The sequence below is a fragment of the Chrysochloris asiatica genome, unplaced genomic scaffold (genome assembly GCF_000296735.1).
Source record: "Chrysochloris asiatica unplaced genomic scaffold, ChrAsi1.0 scaffold00001, whole genome shotgun sequence".
Lineage (NCBI taxonomy): Eukaryota > Metazoa > Chordata > Mammalia > Afrosoricida > Chrysochloridae > Chrysochloris > Chrysochloris asiatica.
In genome coordinates this window covers 52,384,988-52,390,987 of record NW_006408519.1, presented here as the reverse complement: position 1 = coordinate 52,390,987, position 6,000 = coordinate 52,384,988, and positions in this window count along the sequence as shown.

The following is a 6,000-nucleotide window of genomic DNA, read 5'->3' as shown; positions in this document are numbered from 1 at the left end:
TCTCAAGTGACCGAAGAAATGCAAACATAGAACCAGGAAAGCCCCTGGCAAGCAACACGCAGTCCACGGCTTCACTGACACACATCTGGACCTTTTCTCATACAGAGCGTGTGTGTTTCCGTAGGTACATAGGATTTTTCAAACTGAAAATCTACTCCGCAGCCCCGCCAGAGCCTGTCCACTTCCTGAGTGGCTGCTCTGTCAGGGGCTGGGGGACACTGCTACCCGTTTGGTTCCATGAGGAGTCTCCCCGAAGTGTAAGCAGGATGGTGACTGGGAGGACTGGCCATGCACAGCTGGACTGCTCCAGCCGATAGTCCTCTGTTCCCCAGGCCACAAACAGCCTGGGGCAGGTCCAGAGGGAGAGTCCTGCGGCATCAGTGGGCACCGCTGATAGCAGGTCTGGAAGCTGCCACCCATCCTGAGAAGTCCATGCTTGCTTCCACTTGGCCGTCACCAGGAATGAGGTGACAGTTTGCTGTTCACACGCCTTAGTCCTCCGACTCGGTCGTCCAAACCTTGGCAGAAGGCACTGGTTCCTGGAGCCTGGCACAGGGCTGAGCCACGGAGATGGGCGTCTCATTTAATCCTCTCCGCAACCTCAGGAGCAAGCTTCGGTCCTCAGACCACACTCCCCCCGGAAGCTGGGCTCCCTTTTGAAGTGCCAGCTGTCACTTTTACAGGACAGTGTCTTAGTGATTGGCTGGGACTCCAATGATAACAACCACCTGCAAAAGCTGCACTCCACATGTAAGGCAGACACCTGTCAGGGAAGGAAAACGCAAACCGTCTCTGCTAAAACAAGAGATAGAGAAGTGTGGCCTGGCAAAGGCAGAAAACAGCTTGAGTTCCGGCTCTCACAGGTTCCACTGTATCTTAAACTTGGTTCTTTTTATTAAAAGTAAATAAATACATAGGAGGAGGATTGGGCTGTTGTTCTGCTTTGGGACTCAGTAATAAATTCTGATTTTTCTTTTAAAAGTGATTCTTACACAACCTGGAAACAGGCTACGCCCAAATACGTGTGTTAGCACATTTATTAATCACACCCTCGGGAGGGTTTTATAAGCTTTTTGAACTTCAGAAAGTTTTGAAAATGGTATTTATCTCGCTTTGAAGAAACACTGATCTGGGAAACCACAGCCCTTCAGCATCTGCTTAGCTTGGTTTTCCTTCCGTGAATTCAAGTAAAGCTGGATGGAGACTTTTCCTTTACAGAAACCTGAATGAAATAGGGAGTAAAAGGGAGTAAAAGGAGGCCAGGTTTTCTGGTCCCAGACATAGCGGGCTAAGCCAACAGGGTTTGCAGGATGAAATGTCGTGTTGCTGCAGTTGTTTCGACTCACAGTGACCCTGTATAGTTTCCAAGGAACAGCTGGTGGATTTGAACTGCCAATCTTATGGTTCACACTCCAGTGCTGATCCTATAGTGCCACCCCAGGAGTCCGGAAGGTCACATACAACTGCTTAAATACACAGCTGAGCCTGAGAGAGGAAACCAAGCGGGAGCTAGGCCTGGAAGGGGCACCATGCCAGTAGCTGGTGTACCCGGATTCAGGCCCTGGAAGCTCCACTTCAGTGTCCACGCTGGTCAAGGGATGTGGCCTTGCAGGAGACACACCAGTGCCTCTGCTCCTGGCGGTGCTGCCATTCATGTGGGTTTCTCCGAGGTCCCGAGGGGCTGAGGGTCATGGGCACATGCTGATGAGACGCTGTACTGGATTGACTCCCCACAATCCGCCTCTGGGAGCATAGGGAGCATCTCCTCAGGAGCCCCCGAAGGCCGCCAAGTCTCCCTCCGTCCACCTCCTCCTCTGGGCTCCCCACTGCCAGCGGTCCTGAAGCCATCTCCTCGCTGAGCTTCTGTGACTGGATGTCAAGGCCAGTGCCCGGAAGGAATCAGACTGACCTCCCTGTGTGGGAGACTCGTCCACACCACCAACGGCTAAAGGGCAAAACCCCAACTTCTGGGAGTGGCATTGGAAACTTGCCCCGATCCACTCCTGCCTCCTCCCTCAACAACAGAGAACTGCTCCCCAGCTGACGTCACGCCGAGGCCATGTAGATCTGTTTGGAATGAATAACCCCAAATCTCGGCCCCTCCGCAAAGTTCCAGGAGCTGCTCCCTGTCAGCGCCCCCACCTCCCACCTGACACCTCTTGCTCTGCTCCTCCGTCACCTAGTCTGAACGCTGGCAGCTCCACCCAGGAAAGTACCCAGGTCTCTGAGGTGGCCTTCCACCCCACGCCCACCAATGGCTCACTTCACTCTGGCCCTGAGCACATGGAGCACCCCACCACACGGCCCCATGCGGGCTGCCCTCTCAAAACAGCAGTCCCCACCTCCTGCCACTACAGAGCACGCACAGGGTCTTCCGGTGTGTACCTGACTCCCTGGAGGTGATGGCCAAGTCCACGGCCAGTCGGAGAGCTACCATGGTCCCCAGGGACAAATGCCTTCTTGGTCTGAAGCTGTGCCTTGGGACTAAGTGACTACGACACAGAGGTGGCAGCTTCAGGTGATAGCGGGATCTACACACCCGGAGAGAAGCCGCAGACCCCCAATAAAGTGAAGACCCTGCGCTCTGTAGCTCCTGCCTTGCATCCTCTGGGCCACACTAGCTGCGTGTGTCACAAAGGACCTGTGCTCCATAAAGGTTGCAATGTTGCTTTTTCTGAAAATCGCCAGGCCTTGCTTCTGAGAACTCACATTTCCATTCTTTCGGTTAGCAATCTAGCACTTTAGAGGCGTTCGCAGTTCCCTGGGATAGCACCCAATGACAAAACGAATGAAGTGTTCGCCTTCCCCGCACCGCCCTCTCTGCGGATCATCTCTAGGCCCCTCCGCCGCGCTTCCAGGACAGGCTGGAGCCAGGTTTACAGGCGTGTGAAGCAATGGGGCAACGGGGCCCCACGACGTCTGTCTCCCCCAGGATATCCCCGACACTGCCAGATGGTTGCGCATGTTGTTGTTGTCAAGGACCATGGAGTCGGTTCCGACTCACAGTGACCGCGCACAGGGTTTCCAAGGCTGTAACAGGGCTAAAAGTCCCACTTCTCTGGATAGGAAGCATCAATCCGACCGTAGGTGGGCAAAGGACAAGGGCTTTTCTCTTTCCCTGGGTCTAAGCTCAGGAGAAAGCCGGGTGATGACGCAACACCAGCTGTGCGGACGAACGGCCGAGCTCAAAGCCCACCTCCACCCAGGGCTCCCCAGGGCTCTGCTGGGGCCGGTATCCTTGACAAGGCACCCACAGGGGCTCTTCAGGACGGAGTTGCGGATTCGCCCGCAGGCCCACGTCTAGGATGCTCCCGATCGCTGTGTATCACAGCGCAAGCTCACCAGCAGCTCCTCGGAAACCCTACACAACACCTTCCCAGCATCACCTGGGGGATCCCTCCCGGCTGCAGCGGCGCGCACCTGAGGCCTCCCACCAGCACGGCTAGCTGGGGTAGGCCCCCTCAACGGGGCTGGGAGGGCTGGGGATGCGGGCGCGGGGGTTAAGGTGGACGCGCTAGGGACCCAGGGAAAAGCACCGGCCGAACGGAACTTGTTTACTCCGTGACGTTCCTAAGGGAGGCCCCACAATGGCCGCAGGTAGAGCTCCCTGGGCAGAGATGGCTAGGGGCGCAGCCGTGATCGCTGTTCGGGGGACAGCTCACGAAGCCCAGACGCTGCGGAGCTTCTCGGCCCCCTCTGCCCCGACCCGGCCGCCGGGGCCCGCGGCGAAGGCGCTGCCCACACCCGCTCCCAGCCCGCAACGCGCCACTCACCCGGCGCCCAGCGGTGATAGATGGCGCGGGCCCGGCGCCGCTGGCCGAGCGGCGGGAGAGGCCGGACGCCGGCCAGGTAATCCCGCCGACAAAGCCCGCAGGCCGCCCGCGCGCCGCGGTCGGAAGTGCGCCAGGCCCCGCCCGGAGGACTTCCGGCGCCGCTCTAGGAGATCTGGAGACCGGACTCCTCTCTGTGGCGCGGAGTTCCGGTCGCAGGGACGCGGGGGTGGGGTGAAGGAGGTGGTGGTGACGTCCTTGCGGGAATGGCCGCGAGAGGGCGCTCGCGCCTCAGGGCGGAGAGGCGCGCGCGTCGGAAAGGAAGGGGGCGTTCCCGAGTGCCGCGCTCTGGCAAAGGCGGGTTCCCAGCCTGGAGTGGGTCCCCAGAGGTGGGGAGCGGGAAACAACCCCTGGGAGATGAAACAGTAGACGGGACTGGAAACGTTTGCTCCTGCAGCGCCCCCAAACACCATTGAAAAGCTACAAACCGCTTTTTCATCTAAAGCTTAAATCACTGCAAACGACTGTATTTCTGGTGAACTATTAATACAGGTGAGGGAGACTTTTGAGTGCAGCTGTTTTGACACCAACCGCCATAACTCTTAAATGTCTATTTTCCTTATGTTTCAATTGCCCCGTTTCCGCCAGTTGTTGTTAAGTGCCGTCGAGTTGGTTCCGACCCATAGCGACCCTGTATAAGGTTTCCAAGGAGCAGCTGGTGAGCTTGAACCACCGACCTTGAAGTTCATACAACTTTGCCGTCTGGCGCATCAGCCCACAGGACTCCTACCCCAGGTAAGCATCCTCTTGCATAGGCTGAGGGTTTGTATGAGGGTCTTGGGAGGGCGTGGGGCTTGCAATGGGCTGGCTGTGGAGGAAATGGGCTTTTGTGAGGTCTTAATGGCTGTAGACCCCCACACCACCTGGTCTCAGGACTCCAGGCTCTGCAGAGCTCTGCAGTTGTTTCATGATGGGGCTGACCGATGGCACCGTCCCCGTTGTCCTAGCCCCGTGCTCCCGTCTGTGTGTTTGGAGCTGTTTTCTGCGCCGGGCCGTGAACATTCTGTTTAATCCCTCTTTACCCACTGGAATCCTGGTGTGGTCCTATGGACTGCAAAGTTGGCTTGAGCCACAAGGTCGGCAGTTCACTCCTCGGAAACCCTATACAGGATCGCTACGGGTCGGCCCTTAACAACACCACCACCCACAGGAGTCCTGGTGTGGCTATGGATGGGTTAATAGGCTGGACTTCAAAGTCAGCTTGAACTACAAGGTCGGCAGTTCAAGCTCACTAGCTGATCCTCAAAAATCCAATACAGGGTCGCTATGGGTGGGAACCGACTCCGATGGAACTTAACCAGCCCAGTGCCCAGACTCTAGCGTCTTCTCGTCCTGCTCCTTGTAAAGGACCGCAGGGGATTCCTAGAGCTGTATTCTCCAACACGGGAGCCACTGGGCACCTGTGGCGATTTGCCTATAAATAAATAAAACGTTGGGCTCCGTGTATCAGTTGCGCTTGTCACATTTCAACTGTTCAGTGTTAAGCAGCAGGGATAGAAAATGTTTATCTGAAAAGCAAGTTGAATGCCTTAGAGCCAGGATTGGCAAGTGTTTTCTGTAAAGGGCCTGCTCTAAATGGTTTAGGCTTGGCAGGACCGGCAGCAAGCAGGTCATGGGGAGAGACAACACCTGGTCCACGCTGTCCCGCATCATGAGGTTCAAACCCCCATGGGCTGGCTGTTCACCAACACTTGTGTGGAGGTGGGCAGATTCCCAGCTTCCGCACCATCACTTCATTTGCTATGAACGTGGACCCCTGACCTACAGTGACCTGGGGTCCCTGGACAGTGATACTGGGCCAGAATGTCAAACTTGTGTCTGGAGTTGCTATCCTTGGGGTTTGGAAGTGTCACTGCTCCCTCCAGGGTACAAGGTGTCTGGTTGATGGACTTGCCCGCAGGTGCTGGTGGCCTCCCTGCAGGCTCACTGCTCCTGACACCCAGGCCAGGGCTCAGCAGCTGTGAGAGTTGGTGAGAGGGAGGCTATGTGTGCGCTGCTTTACGGTTCCCGTAGCTCTGCCTAGGGTATCTGCCATCTACAGAAGGGCACCGAATTCTAGTCTCTGGTTGGGATGTCTCCTTTTCAGGGCTAACTTGCTGAGAGGGTCTGGAGCTTGTTTCATGTGGCCTGCTGCTTCTGACATGGGTGTATACAGACTTTTCCCGTAAGT